At 41.8% G+C, this 18160-nt stretch overlaps 1 long non-coding RNA gene across 1 annotated transcript in view; it reads left to right on the top strand.

The window, feature by feature from the left end:
- Positions 1 to 10059, top strand: part of LOC308465003 — a 94391-nt gene extending 84332 nt beyond the window's left edge. Inside the window, exon 2 of the long non-coding RNA XR_013980214.1 lies at positions 9847 to 10059. This is a non-coding gene — a long non-coding RNA (uncharacterized lncRNA). The remainder of the gene's footprint in view (positions 1 to 9846) is intronic.
- The last annotated feature ends 8101 nt before the right edge of the window (positions 10060 to 18160 follow it).

Below are 18160 nucleotides of genomic sequence, written 5' to 3'. Positions count from 1 at the left end.
GGCCATTCTCCTTCTGCCCCACCCTAATGCCCCAGAAATAAAGCTGCATTATGGACTCTGGGTACTGAAAGTGGGGAAACTGAGGGAGGAATTCAACATTGCGCTTTTCTGATCGCTTCATCAACACATGTATTTCAGCTTGCCAGATGGAACTATTTTCTTTCTTCCAACCCCTGTATGTGGTCATGGGGGTTCTCCCAACCCCATGAGCTAATTTTGGTGGGCGTGCAGCGTGAGGAGAGGAGGGCAAGCCCTACTGTGCGAATACAGCACTTCTGTTGATGGGACCCATTCACTGAATCCAGCTCGCAGCTTGTTAACCACTGTCAGATCCATCTGGAAACACTGTTACTACAGAGAACTAGTGTATCCCAGTTTCTGTATGACAAGTTCCATATGACTGCATGGATTCCCCCCCCCCCTGCAGTTTCATCTGTTTTGCTCTGCAAACTCCATGCACTGCCCATAATATTATGCAAGATTTGAAATTACCTTTGCTACTGATTAGAGCCAGAACCCTTGACATACTTGCTTCACAAATAGCCTACGAAGCACTAATCGAGTATCTGCTCATTGCACAAGGGGATGGCTGGCTTGGGTTGAGGGCTTCCTTTTTTGGACGCTGCTCTTTCAAGCTGTTGCTTTGTTTCCTTCAAAGAACAAGAGAAAAGTTGTGAATGCTAATGAAATGGTTGATGGAGTGTGACAGTGTAAAACAGGCATGTCCAAAGTCTGTTTCAGGGGCCTAATCCAGCCCGCTGGCCGGTTTAATCCAGCCCCGTGGCAGTTTATTTCCTGGGGTAAAATCCTAAAAAAAAATCTCAACAACTTCAATCCTAAAAAAGGTCGACAACTTTGGTTGGCTCTCTGGTCGGTCCCCACGGCCCTTCACTTCATCAGATCTGGCCCTCTTTGAAAAAAGTTTGGACACAACTGGTGTAAAACTAAGGAAGCTGGATGGGTTAGAAGTGAAACATCTACTCCAGGTTGTGTTTCTTAGAAGATGTAGCAATTAAAGTGTGTTTTTAAAAACAAAAAAACAAAAAACATTAATGGAGTTTATCAAGATAGTACTCCTTTGAATACCAGGACTGGATAACAGCAAATGTTACATCTGAGACACAGTTTCATTCAGCAAGCTTGAAAACAGGACTGTTTCTTGGCTTTTTTTTTTTTATAAAAAAAATATATGTTAGTTTTTCTTATAGCTCCCAGTTCACCACCAAAGGCAATACACTGTGTTCACTGTGTGGCATGAAACCAGTAGCATATGTTGCCTCTGATTGGTGGACGTGGCTTCACCGTAGCTCAGGATGAGCTTGATCCACGAGCCAATCGGTAGCTTGAGATCGCTCCTGGGGGGAGGGCTTAGGCACAGAGTCTATGTGTGGGCTATAAATGGGAGCTTGGGCTGTGACTTTGGCATTCCCATCGCCAACTTCACTGCCCACCTTCCCTTGGTTTCAGGTTTCTTGCCATGGATGTTTGTTGGCCAATGGTTGACAGAGCCAGGAAGGAATTTTATTAAGGCTTAAAACCATGAGATTTTCCCCATTCCTACCGACTTACACAATATTGTTTCTCTACAGGGGAACATTCATAACTGGCGCTCTTAACCATTGTCCAATATGGAACAGTCCACATGACCGTATCATTTTCCTGCATCTGTAGACTAGACCTAAACTTTTGGTATCCCTGCAAAAAAAAAGATGACAGGGCCAAGCTATGCGCAAACTGCAAATACTGAAATAGAGGGGGAGAAACCATTACAAAATGGTGGATGGGGAAAGGATTAAGCATCTTCTCACTGCTATGTGCTCTCAGTTTTCCCTCTCCCCAAATGCCTTTTCATTTTTAAAAATCTATATATTTATAAAGTAAGCGTGCAAAATGTGAAATAGTATAAAATAAAGCAAATGGTATTTGTTGCACTTTACCCAACAATACATTAAGGCTGTGCATTACCCTGAATGTGGTTAATCCAGTACAAAACAAGTAAGCTCCATTTCTGCATAAAAAGGTTGTTTTGTTGCCTGCCCTCCCTCCAAAATGATTTTTTGAATTAAAAAAAAGACTGTCTCAAGGGGCTGCTTCCCGCTCTACAATTCTATGATTCCTACATTGACCCAAGGTAGGGTTGCCATATTTTGAAGAGCAAAATAGAGGACACATTTTCTGACTTCTACTTTTAACTATGAATCGCTAAGACGACTCTTATTTCAAGTACCCATGAAAAAGAGGGTGTGCCCTGGAAAAAGAGGACGTATGGCAACCCTAACAATTGCACAATTAAGAGCTAAAGCTGTTGTTGAGACAAAGCAGTTGTCTACTACTAATTGTCCAGCAGATGGTGCTATTTCCTGATCCTATGGATTTCTTTATTTCTGAGACGGTGCGTGCTCTGATATCTGTTTCCATGAATGATGGGCGATCATAAGGAGTGGGCTGGGACAAGCCAAGTAGTCGTCTATGCTCTCTGCGATATTTACACAATGAAGCTGTTGCAACTATTAAAACAAACCACACAACACTGTGTACTTTTCACACAGCCGAAACTAACCCCAAGTTGGCTCGGTGGAGTGCTTCTGAGGCTGGTTTGGTGCCATCTGCATTGAGTAACCGTATGACAAGACACTGATCAGGCCTGTGAGGGAAGGTGATCATTTCAGAATTTTATTGTGAGAGCTCAGTGGTTCAAAAGTACACAGCTGTTTCTCAATCAGGATGGGCCTTGCCATTAGCCAGAGTGAGGAAGGCTCCTCAGGTGGAAGATACTGGGTTGTAGAGGGGGAGCAACACATACTCACCACAGTGACCACAGCTCCCCAGTCTCTGTCCTCTGTCCTGTTGGAGGACAGTTGTATTTGCCACACAGCCTGCCCTGTGCTCCCTAAGCTAAGGTAAAGGACCCCGGACGCTTAAGTCCAGTCAAAGGCAACTATGGGGTGCGGCGCTCATCTCGCTTCAGGCTGAGGGACCTGGCGTTTGTCCACAGACAGCTTTCTGGGTCATGTGGCTGGCATGACTAAACCACTTTTAGCACAACAGAACATCCTGACGGAAACCAGAGCGCACGGAAACGCCAGCCATTTACCTTTCCCGCCACAGCGGTACCTATTTATCTACTTGCACTGGCGTGCTTTCGAACTGCTAGGTTGGCAGAAGCTAGGACAGAGCAACGGGAGCTCACTCCTCCTTGGGTATTCAAACCACTGACCTTCCGGTTGGCAAGCCCAAGAGGCTCAGTGGTTTAGACCACAGCGCCACCCGCATCCTAAGCTAAGCCTGCTTCCCTCAGGGATGGTGAACGAAGTTGTTCCATGACCAGGGGTTAAGTAAGACCAGGGGCTCAGTCCAGCCAACTCCTGCATGTCGAAATGGTGATAGGTAGGCACTGTTTGCCTCAGGTAACATAGTCTTTTTTATAATTTTATTTATAATTTTCATTTATATACATTACAACAATTATTCAACCAAAATTTTAACATTTCTAACTTTGACTCCCTTCCCCCTCTTTCTGCGGTTCTTTACATTTATTTCCGTCCTTTTATGCATACTCCCGATTGTCTTAACTTATTCTTTTATTCATATATATCTCATATATATTTTTGAATCTGCAGGTTTTTACAATAATCCTGCCAATGTCTTGATCTGTTTACAGTTTATTTGTAAATACTCAACAAACCATTTCCATTCATTTCTAAAAAGTTTGTTATCTTGATTTCTTATTCTTCCAGTAAGTTTCACCATTTCTGCCTACTTCATTAGTTTCTGTAATTCTGTAAATTAGTTTTTCTCCCATCGGGACCTCTTCTTCCTTCCATCTTTGGGCAAATAACATTCTTGCAGCTGTGGTCACATACATAAATAAATTTCTATACTGTTTAGGTAGTTCTGATCCCACAATTCCCAAGAATAAAGCTTCTGGTTTTTGTTTGTTTTACGAATGTTATCTTAAACATATTTTTCAGTTCATTATATATCATTTCCCAGGAAGCTTTAACCTTATTGCAAGACTACCACATATGGAAAAAGGTACCTTCTTTCTCTTTACATTTCCAACACGTATTCAATTTTGATTTATACATTTTTGTCAATCTGTTAGGTGTTAGGTACCATCTATATCATTTTCATATGATTTTCTCTTAAACCATAACATGCTGTAACTTTTATATCTCTATTCCATTATCGTTCCCATGCTTCCATTTCTATGCTATGACCCAATGTCTATTGCCCAATGTATCATTGAAGATTTCACGTGTTCATCTTTTGTCTCCCATTCTAATAACATCTTATACATTTTAGACATTACTTCAACATTACCGTTTAACAGGTCTCTCTCTAGTTGTGATAGTTGTTCCCCAAACCCCTGCTTCCTATCCTTTTAAAATACTTCATTCAAATGATGATATTGTAACCATGTTGTTAACATCCCTAATAAATGCTTAAACTCTTTTAATTTAAATTCTCCACTCTCCTCTCTTAGCAAATTTCTATGTCACCCGACTTTCCATCATATTTTTTTCACCGCTATAGCTTCCAAAGGTGAAAGCCAAAGTTGTGTTTTTATATTTATATTTATACATTTATAAATTATTTATATTTATATATAAGTTTTTATAATTATCCCATATTCTATACAAATTTTTCCTAATTAAGATTTTCCTAATTAAGATATTGCAAACACAATATTCAGTGATAATAAACCAGGAAATAGAGTGAAATATTTAAATATTTAAAACAGAAACAATTCGAACAGGCCAACAAGCCAGGGAAACTATTAGCTTGGCAAATAAACAAGAAAAAACCTGTATTAATAAAATAAATATAGGAGGAAGAGTTGTGGAAAAACTGAAAGAAATTGGAGACCAGTTTGTGAGGTTTATACAGAACTATATCGAGCCAAATGGGGTGATTTAGAAGAAATTGGTAAATATTTAGAAGACAGTTTGGTCAAGACTTGCATGAATAATTTCTGCAAAATATGGAATAATGTTACGGGATGGTTTGTGTAATTGCACAAACAGCTTCGGTGTTACAGTCTTTAAAAAGTTGCAAATGCAATGAGTCAATTAAAAAAACAAGCCTGATTCAAGCAGTTGTTTGTTTTTGGTGTTCCAAGAAACTACTCCATTTGCTGTGTCACAAGTTCACTGTAGAGTCTCTCCACCTGAAATTCTAGGCAAATGATTCAGGGAGTGGGGGGATTGATTGCTACAGCATTTCAAAGCACCTTAAATGGCTACAGATGGGAATTTCCTCCTTATGGCAGCTGAGCCACCCATGGGTATTCTCTCCAACAAGACCCAGACTGGCCACTCCTGTTTGATCAATCTCCTCGGCACTTTAGACTGCTGTCATTGGTGCTTGGTGATGGTCTCTACATAGGGAAGTTGGAGAACTCAGTCATAAACAGAAACAGAGAAATGCCACAATTCGTGTGTATGCCTGAGGTCAGGAATGGAACTCTCTCAAGTAAATACAAGCAGTATTTGCTATCTTTTTATTCCACAGACAAATAATCATAATAATTGCATTGTTGTTTTTGACATTTTCCTTCCATTGAAAGGCACTGAATGTTAGCAATCTTGCTATCTTCTGTAGATGAAACTAACACGGGTTTCAGAAGAAGCTGAACTGTAGCAGAGCGGAAACAACAGTGATTGCAATGAATAGAGGACAAGATGGAAACTGCTGCCTTCTTACATCCCTATCTGTAGAAAAACCATTCAGGACAATTCACACAGTGAGGCAGTACATACCTGTACACTACTGCTTGCCTCACGTCTGTAGTTTTCAAGTGGCCTTTGCGTGGTAGTAGCTCAAAGCCCTAGTAAGGCAATATAAAATACTTATCTTCTATTGTGTGGAAAGTGTCACCAATCAATAGACTGTTGTATAATTGGTGTTCGTCAAGTGCCAAACAATGTTTACATTTTTTCCATGCTAAGCATAAATACGGCATATGCCAGAACTTTCAGGAAAACCTCTTGAAAATTATTTCCTTTCCTTACTGTGTGAGGTGCAGAGCACAGGAGAAGTTTGGATCACCTAGAGGACTTCCTCTACGCTCTCTGCACCTCACTGAAGTGAGGAAAGGAAACTAGACAACTCAGAGTAGGACCTGCTGGCTAGATTTGTGAGGTCTGAGCAAGACAGAACAAATATACCCCTGTGACACCAATTCAACAGTGATAGGGAGTAAGAGGCAAGTCATCACATTCAAATCTCTGCAGTCTTGCTGCGGCCAGAGTGGGAGGGAATAGGGGTTGCTTCCCCCTGCTTTTTCATTTGCCCCTCTTTCCCCCCTCCTCCCATTGAACTCAAGGGGAAGGAATTAACATCTCTGTGGATGGCAAAGTTTCAGGGTTTGTTTAGAAGCATATTCAAAGATAGGACAAAGCGTGTTCTCATTCAAAGAGAGCATGTGTTGCGGTGGGGTTTGCCAAGCCACCCCCCTGTTGTCAGGCGGGTAAGGAAAGATGGTCTCTGGCAGTGATTGGCCACTTGAGTTGCTGGAGCAATTTTGATGTTGCCAGTTTAGGGGCAGGAACAGAGGTTTCTTAAGCTGGGCATGCAGCTTTGATCTTTCTCTTTCGCTGTGGGCACCGGATCACCCGCCCACCCTCCCTAATTTGGGTCTTGTGCGTTGACCTTGCTATGCCTGTCATAGGGTCATCTGCTTTGGAGCAGGGGCCTGGTAGGAATTCCATTTGGCTGATTGGCTGATGCCATTTGGTTTTTGCCTACTGCGTAGCAAATCGTCACATCTTGTAAGGTTGCGGTTAGGCATTGGTTAAAAAATTGGTTGGTGGAGGGGTAAGGATTGGCTGGGCCTGCCCCTCCAATGCTGCTGCTGCAAGGGAATTCTATTAAAGGAATTCAGGGGCACGCCATGCTTTCGTCCAAATCCCTGGAATCGGATTTGGGCCGTGCAAGCCCCTGGGAACATGCAGGAAGAAGGTGAGGGCCTGTGGCACAGCTCCAGTTTCTCCCCAATATTGTTTTCCCTTACTGACTTTCGCTGGAATCTGGGAGTCAGTTCTTGTGATAGGACTTTCCATTGGTACCGTTCCGTGGGCTGACTGTTATTTAACACAGGAACAGTAAAAGCAAAGAATTTACGATCTTTCTCCTGTAGGGGAATGGAGAAAAAACAATCTTGCAAATCTATTATAGCCAATTGATAAGAATGTGGAATCAAATTTGGATTAGGCAGACCACACTGCAAAGGCCCCATGGGTTCAAGGATTTGGTTTATTTTCCTTAAATCCTGGAGAAATCTCCATTTGCCACTCTTCTTTTTTATGATGAAGATGGGTGTATTATAGGGGCTAACTGAAGGCTCAATATGGTCTGCCGATAATTGTTCATTCACTAATTGTTTTAAAGCAAGTAGCTTTTCTCCTGTTATGGGCCATTGTTCCCTTCAGTTGTGGCCAAAATTATGCCAAAAACCTTAAACAAAAATTCAGTGTGATGTGTGTTTTATTTAAGGGGTGTGTGTGTCTTGGGGACCTTGACACGCAACTCAGGATCCAAGTCTTCCCACCCTGAATTAAAAAGGCCTTTAAGCATTCTGCTGGAAAAGCATGAATTTAAGAAATTATAATTTTGATCCAAAAAACGCTTTAGCTGAGGAAGAAGCATTATTGCTCCCACATAGTCATGAAGGGGGTGGGGAGAATAGCTGAATCCTGCCAGTTGTCTTGCCATCTCGTATGGCATCTCCATTTATGGTTGGGAGTGACTCTTGTCTGAAACTCTGGAGAGCTGTTGCCAGTCAGTATAAACCATATTGAGCTAGATGAATCAAGATGACTCAACATATGGCAGCATTCTAGATTCATTCCAGAGGGACCTCTGATCTTTAGGAGAGTTTATTTTTAAGGAGGCAAGAGAGGCTGTAGTGGAAAGGAGGTAGGAAAGCCTTCTTGCACCTTCATAGCATCTATTGCTGTTCTTTGCATCCAAGCCAATATGATTAATGGAAGGCAGGATCTTGGAAGGCCTATATATTTTGATAAATGAGATTAAACTTGGAAATCTTGAAATAAGCTCCATATAATGAAACAGCAGAGGACAATTGTTTGAAAACAAAAGAATGCTTTTACCTGATGTTTTATACGGCGGGACATGTCATGCAAAACACTGGATAATACCTGCCTACTTAGTTACTGCATAGGGAAATAAGATGCAGATGCCATCTTGTCAAAATGGTTGTGTGAAAGGCAGGAGAAAACTCAGCTACAACATCGTTTGAAATTGCAATACTTCTGTTTTCTAGAAAAATAAGGTGCAAGAATCTACATGGGTTTAATTTGTTGTAACAAGTTCTAAAAACAATAAATGTATTATAAAGTACTCACCACTATATATATATGGGTAATTTATGGGTGTAAGTCTTTCTGTCCTAATTTTTTTTTAAAGGCAGGATCTGCTTTGCATTCGGTATGTGTTAAAACTTGCAATGGCTGTATGACTCCTATGCTATCATACGCTGTATCACTATTTCTGGCTGGAAGCATATCTTGCCCTGAGTTGCACATAGATAAAAATCTATTCCCTTTCTAGGGTTTGGCTTTTATTGGTAAGTTCAAACAACTGCCAAGAACATAACAGACATAAGAATGAACAACATACCTCCCAGAAACCTAACTCAGAGCTGCATTTTGTGAGTGAAAGGTCTTGAAGGAAAAGTTTTGCTCGGGTAGTTTATGCTGAAAGAGGGTCTGCACTCCCAGAATGAATGGAACATTTATGGAATTTATTTGTTAGGTTCTTGTGGAAAAAGCTTATCTGGGTTATTTCAAATCAGTGTTCTAGTCTTAATTCCACAAGGATTGAAAAATCCAAGGCCAGCACTTCAGGGTTTACTTGTTGGGTCTTTTTCATATCTATTCATGAGCACATAAGAGGAGCATAGTGGAAGCAAAAAGACTGCTGGGAGCAGCAAAAACCCTGATCCTTCATCAAATACCCCAAAAGCAGTTGTTTCAGATCCCAGCAGCTAAAAAACCACCCTGAGTTCCATGCCTTTGTTCATCACCACAAACAGACACAACCACTAGGACTAGTTTATGGCTGGAGACTTTCAATTCCTCCTTCTTTTCCTCTTCTGCTTTAAGCCGCATGTTGAATTGCAGGCATAAAATATCCACCACTTTTGCACTTTGATCCCATTAAGCTCCACCCCCTCTTCAATATCCTAACATATTTAGGACACTGGTCTATATGGCTCTTTGATGGATGTCACATTTCAAAGAGGAAAGATTCCCAGCCTTTAGGACCATCCAGCTCATTTTGATATGGCTCTTGCCACCCATGAAGGCTGTTGAGCAGAGCAACAGGACAAACCTCATTCATGCTCATCCAGACCACCAAACTCCTAACAATACAAAATCTAGTTCATTGCTCACTTGCCACCCTGCAAACAGGCCCACAATGAGCATTGCCCTTCTGCTGCTCTTCCTTCTTAGTGATCCATCCTCTCATCTCTCTGCCTTCTCTACCTCTTTCTATCTCTGATGCCCATCTTTTCCTCAGATCTGTTTCCCAATACTGCCTATCCTATCCTACTTTGCTCTGCTTCCTAAACCTTTTTCTTATGAAGCTTATCAACACAGCCTGCCTGCATGATATCTCTGCCTCTTAATGTTCTCAGTCATGATGACTGAGAACATTAAGGCCTGGCCAAAATAAACAGAGAAGCCTTTTCTCTCTCTCATGCAACACTATAACTTGGGGCCTATGAAGCTGATTTGGGGAGAGATTCGAGACAGATAATAGAAAAGGCTTTTTCACACAATACAGGGCTGATGGGCCTTTGTTCTTTTTTTTTTTTAGGGATTACACAAATTCATTCCAACTGACAAGCCAATTGGAGCCTCTGTGAGCTGCTTAGACATTGAAGGTCAAACAACAGGATGTGGATATTTGATCGTGCATTGTCTTCACCCTTCATAATTACCTGCTTGTTTTTATTCTCAAAGGTTTGTCTACTTCACATACTATTCAGTCACAATTATAAAAAATTAAAATGATTTATGAAATTGAAAAGTTCACTCCTGTTTTCACCATTGCCACATTTCATTTGGACCAAAACCAGGTGAGATGAGAATTGTGTGATTGCATTTCCATCTTTTAAAACCTTTTCTCAGCAGGGAAGCCCAATCAGGACTGGGACTCTGGTGTGTGAGAAGAGGAAAGCGTTGAATGTTGTTTACAACTGTAAATTACTTGCAGACATTTTATTTAGTAAGAGATAAATAAATGCAACAAACAGCAACAATTTCCCTGCTTGCTGTTTTCCTAGCAAAAAGCCACCCACCTATCTTGAAATAATTTGGTCTTGATGGGGGGAAAAACCATATAGTTCAGTGCACAAGTAGTGATGTATGCTTTTGTTCTGTACTGGAGTTGAACTTGCTGCAATAAAGAATAGAGCAGAGTTTGCTTCCCCCCCCCCATACCTATTACAGGTATGGTATGAAATACTAAGATAGTGTATTGATTCTGTGTTAGTATTATGTGGTGTATTTGCACTAGACTGCAAGCTTCTCTAAAGCATTCTGGAATTAGATGGGCTAAAGTCAAGTCTTCTAAGTCTCTTTATTATGTTTTTGATTAAAGAAAACAAGATTATTGGTAAAAGGCTCCACATTTTCTCATGTAAGCCATGTAAGACCCTTATAGAGACTTGGGAAATGCAAAGAGTGTTCACCTGCAGACATTATTTCAACAGCAACAACCCATATCTTATGTATCCACACATAGTTAAAAGCTTAGTTCTGCTGGTCCAACAAGGCTTCCATTTCCTCTCCCCCCTCTGGGTGTCCCTCAAACAGTCTCTTGAGGGTCCCCCAAACATTTGGAACAGATTTTGAGGGTGCACAGGAGGCTTGAGGGTACAAGAGAAGAAGTTCCAGCAGAAGTGTGTTGTATCAGCAGATACCACACAATGCCTGTTAATCTATACAGAAAGCCCAGAGCTATGACGTAAGGCACAAACCACCCTTGAAGCTAGAAACCAGCACTCCAATTTCTGAACCTCTGATGCAGCTGACCAGAAGATGATGATGCAGCTTCTCGCTGCTGTTGGGCCAATGAAGCGTCTGGATAACTAGAGGTACTGTAATCTTCACAAAGCAGGCTCATCTGTGTTCACAGACTGTCAAATGACCCAGGAAGCAATTGTGTTCAGCCTTGTGCTAGAAAATGCAGATGTTTTTCTTATTCTTCCCACTGTGCAGTGTGCAAGTTGGGAACCAAACTACAGCTTCACTACCTCTCCATAAAATTATCTACTTACTTGTCTGCTTATTTCTCCCCGTCCTCTGCTCTTGTATTAACAAGTACATAAAGAGGAGCCTAAAGACCTATCTAATCCAGCATCCTCTTTGCGTGGACAGGCGGAGTCCCCAGATCCCGAGCGATCCCCCCGTCATGTGGAATAACGACTCAAGACAACGTGCTATGGGATTAAGTTGGCCACAACTTTATTAAATTTCAAATGTGGGTAGACCTTGGCTCAGGCATTGGGCGTTCTCCCTCCCCAGTCCCCAGCTGGGGACCTAGGGAGTTTCAGGGTTATCCAGTGTGTGTGGGGGGGATGGGCCAGCTCTGGAGAACATATGTTCAAGCAGAGATAGCCACCCCCGTTACGCCGCCGCCGCAGGGGAGAGCAATGACGACCTTTCGGCGTACGGTCAAAGCCTCCCTTCAGAAACCCCTTTAACGGGGAACCCTGGTATCGCCGCCGCAAAGAGGAAGATGGACTAAAGGATTCCGCCCAAGGCCTGATACCGCCACCCGAGACCGCAAAGACTGCGGTCTCACCGCCAAGACTACCTACATCTGAAAAGCCCCATTGCCATCCTCCAACCATTCAATCAGGCCATGCTTGATGTCGCTCAGCCAACGCTCGTTGCCAAGGTCCGATAGGTGCACGCCATCGGGCCGAAATAGCTCCTTCATGTAAACTTTAATGTTGGGGTGTTTCACGACCCGACCTCCCATGCGAGTGGTTGCAGAGTGCACTGCCCTATTGATTTTTTCAACAGTGTAATTAAGTCTAGTGGGTTTGATGTTGCCACGCCAGTGCAAGCGTGGCAGAAGGTCGGACCAGAAAATCGTGATACTGGGGTGAGTGGCGTGTGGGCAGGTAATCCCTCCCCCTACCTGGCCTGGTATCCTTGGCAACGCTTCCCCCAGGTGGGATTGGCTGAGGTAGGCGGGGACCTCCAGGTATCCCACCTGAGGGAAGGCAAAGCCAAGCCTATGCTGATGGGGCCGCTCCAGATCCAGGGCTGCGCGCGTCCACGCAAAGGGCGCCCCCCGTTTTAAGCAGGGAGCGGTCATTCTCAAGTAGCTATGGGAAGTCCACAAGCAGGAGATGAGTACAATAACACCCTCTTGCTCTTTTCCACCAGCAATTTGTTTTCAAACTTAACTAGTCTTTTCTCTGGTCCCTACAGACTGTTCACCTGGCTTGTTTTCTGACACATTGTTTTTTAAACTATACCTCTGATTTACAGCATTAGGAATGTCTGTTTTTTCCTTTCTACCATCCTGATGCTACCTAGGTTCGGGCTGTACTACCTTCTGATCCTTCTATTCAAATGTCAAACCTATTAAAATATATTAGGGTAGTTTTGAGAGAAGATGTTTTTGAAAGATTCAAAGATTCAAAGCCACTCATCTGAGGCTAAAGCTAGATTATGATGATGGTGATGAGCCCAGTATACCTGAAGGAGCGTCTCCACCCCCATCGTTCTGCCCGGACACTGAGGTCCAGCACCGAGGGCCTTCTGGTGGTTCACTCCCTGCAAAAAGTGAAGCTACAGGGAACCAGGCAGAGCGCCTTCTCGGTAGTGGTGCCTGCCCTCTGGAACACCCTCCCATTCGATGTCAAGGAAATGAACAACTATCTGTCTTTTAGAAGACATCTGAAGGCAGTCTTTAATGTTTGATGTTCTATTGTGCTTTTAATTCTTCTGGGAGCTGCCCAAAGTGGCTGGGGAAACCCAGCCAGATGGGCAGTGTATAAATTCTTCTTCTTCTCCTTCTTCTTCTTCTTCTTCTTCTTCTTCTTCCTATTATTATTATTATTATTATTATTATTATTATTACACTAGACTAGGACCTGGGAGACCAGAGGTCAGATTCCCACTCAGTGTGGGAGAAAATTCCCTCTGTGGGTTCAGTACAGAGGTTTACACCAAATTCCCAATTAGTCATCCTTCATTCAGTAATGCATTGCAGGACAGAGTCCAAAAGAGTCTGCAAAAGCATTTCTATTTGCACACACCCTATATAGGAAATATATGTAATCTGAGCTGTTTATTATCCAGCCAACTAGCTTACGCCACCCCAGCACCTCACCATCTCTCATCCAACCATAGTCCTTGAGAGTGCTGATTCAACCCAAGGTTTTTTGGTGTACGTGCAGAGCCTTATTTGTATCCTTGTATGAATAAATTTAAAAATAATATTTATATACTACTTAATATACAAAATCCACAAGCAGTTTACCTAAAACAAAGCAAGATTATAAAAAAGAAAGATCTATACAACATTGTAACAAAAATACCAAAAAAGAAAGGAGACTCTGTCAATAAAACTTCCAATTTAATATCAATAAACAATAAAACAGAGTAACCTATGGACAAGGGAAATATGTAATAGGGGAAGCAAGGATGCCGCTCAAAACAATAGCCCCGTGTCTCTTTCTCTCTGTGTGTAAAGTCCAGGAATTTTCACTGTATGAGGTGATGTTATCACATCGCTAATTTCCTTATCCCTGGAAGCAGCAATTGCTGAGGTGGGGAAACTTGCAGAGTGATGTCAAGTATCTTCTGATGTCACAAGGGAGAAAAGAGAATGAGATGGGGGTGCTACGTTCAGTGAGAGTTCGATTCACACTTCACCTTCCATGGATAGAAAAGCTGTTTCCAAAGGACTTTTGATCCAACAGAGGGGTCCTGTTGGTAGAAGAGAAAGCAACTTTTGCGGGCCTAGCCCTCCTCCTGCTGCTTCCTATGGTATCAAGGAGAATTCCCAAGTCCCACTGTGTGGGAGCTGATGCTGGAAGCTGTAGTGGTGGTGATGATGGGGAGGAATTGGCAATAGTTTCCTCCCCTGCTTCTCTGGCAGGACCAAAATCTGGATCTAACCCAACCCAAACACTGCATCTGCTGTCATGCTTAGTTCCAACCTGTGTGAACACAGGGAAGAATTTTTTCCTCCTTCTGCATTAACCCAAACCGAAAAGTCCCAGGACTGGAGACAGTGTGCAGTTTTTCAGAGTTGAAGATGCTGTTGTGCAGATGACATTGTTGCTTTTGCAACAGTCAGCTTTTCTGTTTGCAGGACCTGCAGGTTTTTATAGTACTTCAAAAACCTGCCAAACCTGTTTGGCCAGAGATGATGGGAAAAGGAGGGAAGTAAGGAGTATCTACACCACTAGCAATGTTGTCTCTATTACATCATCTTTGGTTCTATTAAAAAGCTGTTGTCTGTGGCTCTGCATCCCATACCAGGGAACAGATCCAGTGGCTCATACTGCCAGGGTTGCCATGGCAATGTTGGATTTTCCATTACACAATCCTATGATATGATCTCTGAATACAAGGCACCCGGAATGTGGGAACTTGATGTAATCATGTAATTAATTCCTGATGCTTGTATGTCCTGTGCTTCTGAACTCCTCGCACTTTGATTTCCTTATCTCTCGGCCCTTTACTTTGAAAGTGAGAGATTTATAAATAATAAAAGCCAGGACTAGCTTTAAATCATGCAGTTTATAATGTTCCTTTGCTGTGGAAACTGTAATGTGAGCTCAACAGCAGCATCACAGCAATGTTGTTGTCATCTAACACTGAACAGCCCAGCTTCTTAGCAGAAATACCAGTAGATGCATTCAATGACACTCATACAGTATCTTTTAATGATATTTCTAACTTCAATACATTCCTTTGCTATTAAATTAAGACAACAATGCTATCATGTCACTGACTATATAGAGTATGCAGGATAACTGATTATACAGAAGGAAGCTTTTTAATGTGTGGGCAGAATAGTGTGCAGAATGTATTTTCCATAACACTGAAAAGCTACAATTGTCTCGGATTTGGGGTAAGAGCTACCAATCTAGACCCTTGTGTTTTCTCAATACTCCTGGTATTTCTTGTTTGGGAATGAAGGACTGGAGACACTTCACATTTTCAAAGTACAGTGGTACCTCAGGTTACATACGCTTCAGGTTACAGACTCCGCTAACCCAGAAATAGTACATCGGGTTAAGAACTTTGCTTCAGGATGAGAACAGAAATTGTGCTCCGGCGGCATGGCAGCAGCGGGAGGCCCCATTAGCTAAAGTGGTGCTTCAGGTTAAGAACAGTTTCAGGTTAAGAACGGACCTCCAGAACAAATTAAGTACTTAACCCAAGGTACCACTGTATTTGTTAACAAACAAAAAACTGTACCATCTTGTTTTGTTGCCTTTGCAAAACTCGTATCTGCTCACACTTCCTATGACATTTATAGAGCAGATTTAGGCCAATGCCTAAAATGGAGAGAGATGGCTGAGAATTGTTTTTAGAGATTCCACTTTCATTCTTCATAAAGAAATGAAATTTTGAAACTGGTAACTAATCAGCTACTGATTGAGATAGTTACTACTTTTGACCAGAGGTCAAAGAAGCATGATAACAACTGACTGAAAATGTTGCCATCATTGTTTAAGAATGCACATGTATCCCAGTAGTCTGAGCACTAGCAAAAAAAAAATTGGTCAGAAGGAAGGAACTAATTTGGAGGCCCATCATTACTTAAAAGGAAGTTGGAAAGCAACTATCACAGTAATTAACTGGAGAATACTTTTCTCACTATTTGACCTATATCTTGGTCCCATTGCAAGACTATAACATGTTTTCCTGTTGGTTTTGGGGATTGGTGTACACACACACACACACACACACACACACACACAAGCACACTTAATGTTTTAGAATTGGAAGGTTCCCAATGAGAAAAACCACCTCTGGCTGAAAAAAATGTTCTTCAGTAATGTTTTAGACTTTCCAGAAACTTGTTAACAAAACTATTAGGAACACTCATTGTAAATTTTGTGGGAGGCTCACAGATTGCACTGGTGTTTCAGTAAAACACACACATACTTAATTCATATTAAATGTGACTGTCGTGTTAGTCACAGAGACAAGCCAATTATGTATTTGCCATGGGAAAACAGGGCTGGTGCTGACATTCAAGTCAAATTGTGAGTGCTTATCACACAGAGAGGACAAAACCACAAGCAGAACTTTAGATTTATCGTATAGCATCTCAGAGTTTCATGTGTACCTTATGCAGTATCAAGAATGAAATCTGTCCAAGCAGGGAGTAACAAGAGCACCATTGCCTTGAAGCTAGAGGTTGGGGATCGCTCTTATAGGTCTTTGATCTTCTGATTCATTGCTATACAAATTAAAAGCCTTTGGCTTCCAGCCCATGTCCAACTGTATTTGTCAGGCCACAAATGGCTCCTGATTTGAGTAGATGCTCTTTCATTTTCAAAATTCCTCTTGGCTCACCAGGGCCAACATTTATTATGCTTGCTCACTTGCGATTGCTTATCTCAGCGGTTCTCCTTCAAGGACTTGGTCGCTGATAAAGCTGTCACCTAAAACAATGAAGATTGTCTTGCCATCAAGGAGACAGTTCACCTTTTCCTCGGCAATATCTGTCCTATAAAATATTAGGAGTTGGTTTCTTAAAAAATAGGCTGCAATATTAACCCTGCTTACCTGGGAGTAAGCCCCACTGAATTCAATAAGTAGAAATAATTAGGAACAGGCTGTTAGTCAGCATAGAGGACACCTCAAGGTATCACAGATAAATCTGTTATTCCCCAGATAGTTGAATGCCATTGATAGTTTGAATGCCATTGATGGGAGTGTACAAGTTGCGACCCCCTGAGCTGAGTCGGCTTCACCTACTACATGACAGCCCATTTGGACTTAATAAAACATGTTTTTGCTGCCTGACTTACACTAGGGAGGGGAGGGAACCCAATGCACAGTCTGGGGGGGGGGGAGGAGTTATAAATTATGCCAGGGGTTCCCAAACTGTGATTCATGGGCTATTAGTGGTCCAGGAGCTTAGCTAAGGTGGTCCATGGAATCTTTACATTAAATATTCATATTGATTTTATTATTGCTTCTTAATGCATTTTGTTGTATTAGAATTTGAATTCTGTGGAATGCAAATTGTAATACAATAAAATAGAATATAATAACTAACCAAATACACAATTACAAATAACACAGCATCTAGCACAGCACTTTACGATTGCTACAACAGGCAGAAAATCCATGAAGTGGTATGCTGAGACAATCATCAATATTCAAGTGGTTTGTTGGAGAAAACGCCTGGGAACCAGTGAACTATGCAAGTGTAGTCTAGGGCATGGGATACTGAGTGCTCGAAGCTCACATAACTAGTTAGTTAGCCTGCTAGAATGTTGGTGGTTGCCATAATTAATATGATAGATGGCCTCTGCAAGCTAGGGATATTTATTCAACACATAAAATATGACAATCACAGTAAAAGCATAAGGCAGGGGACAATTAAAATGGAATAGTCATGCAGCACCAACCACAGAACTGAGAAATACTTTTTAATCTGTCAAACATTTCAAAAAGAGCAGGCTTTCCTTAAAAAAAGAAGCAAACCCTGTCCTGGACTTAACCCAACTCTCTGCTGAAGATGTTTTCCTGCTGATCTTTATCTGGAATCTAAAGCTGCTCCCGTTATGAGGAATCTTTCTGAAGGAACATATATTTAAAGTGACTGACAGCAAGGAACTCAAATATCTTTAATACTATGAGGAAGAGAGGTGGAACAACAACAATTGGAAACACACCAAGTTCTGAGGGAGCAGATGTTTGCAGGTATGTTATGAACTGCTTGATCCCATTTGGGTTTTCATTTTGATATAAGGAGGTGGAGGCATTGTATCATCTTGCCCTGCTGCTCATTATTGTGTTTATTATTGATTGATAGCCATCTTGATTCTGATGGAACCCTAAGGTGGTTTGCATAATAAATAAAATGGTTTGGCATAAACATGTACTGCTTTAACTTAATTGTTCCTCTACTT

The sequence above is a fragment of the Podarcis pityusensis genome, assembly GCF_964106645.2.
Source record: "Podarcis pityusensis genome assembly, chromosome: 1".
Taxonomy (NCBI): domain Eukaryota; kingdom Metazoa; phylum Chordata; class Lepidosauria; order Squamata; family Lacertidae; genus Podarcis; species Podarcis pityusensis.
The sequence above is the reverse complement of the archived record's forward strand: the minus strand, read 5'-3'. Positions and strand labels throughout refer to the sequence as shown.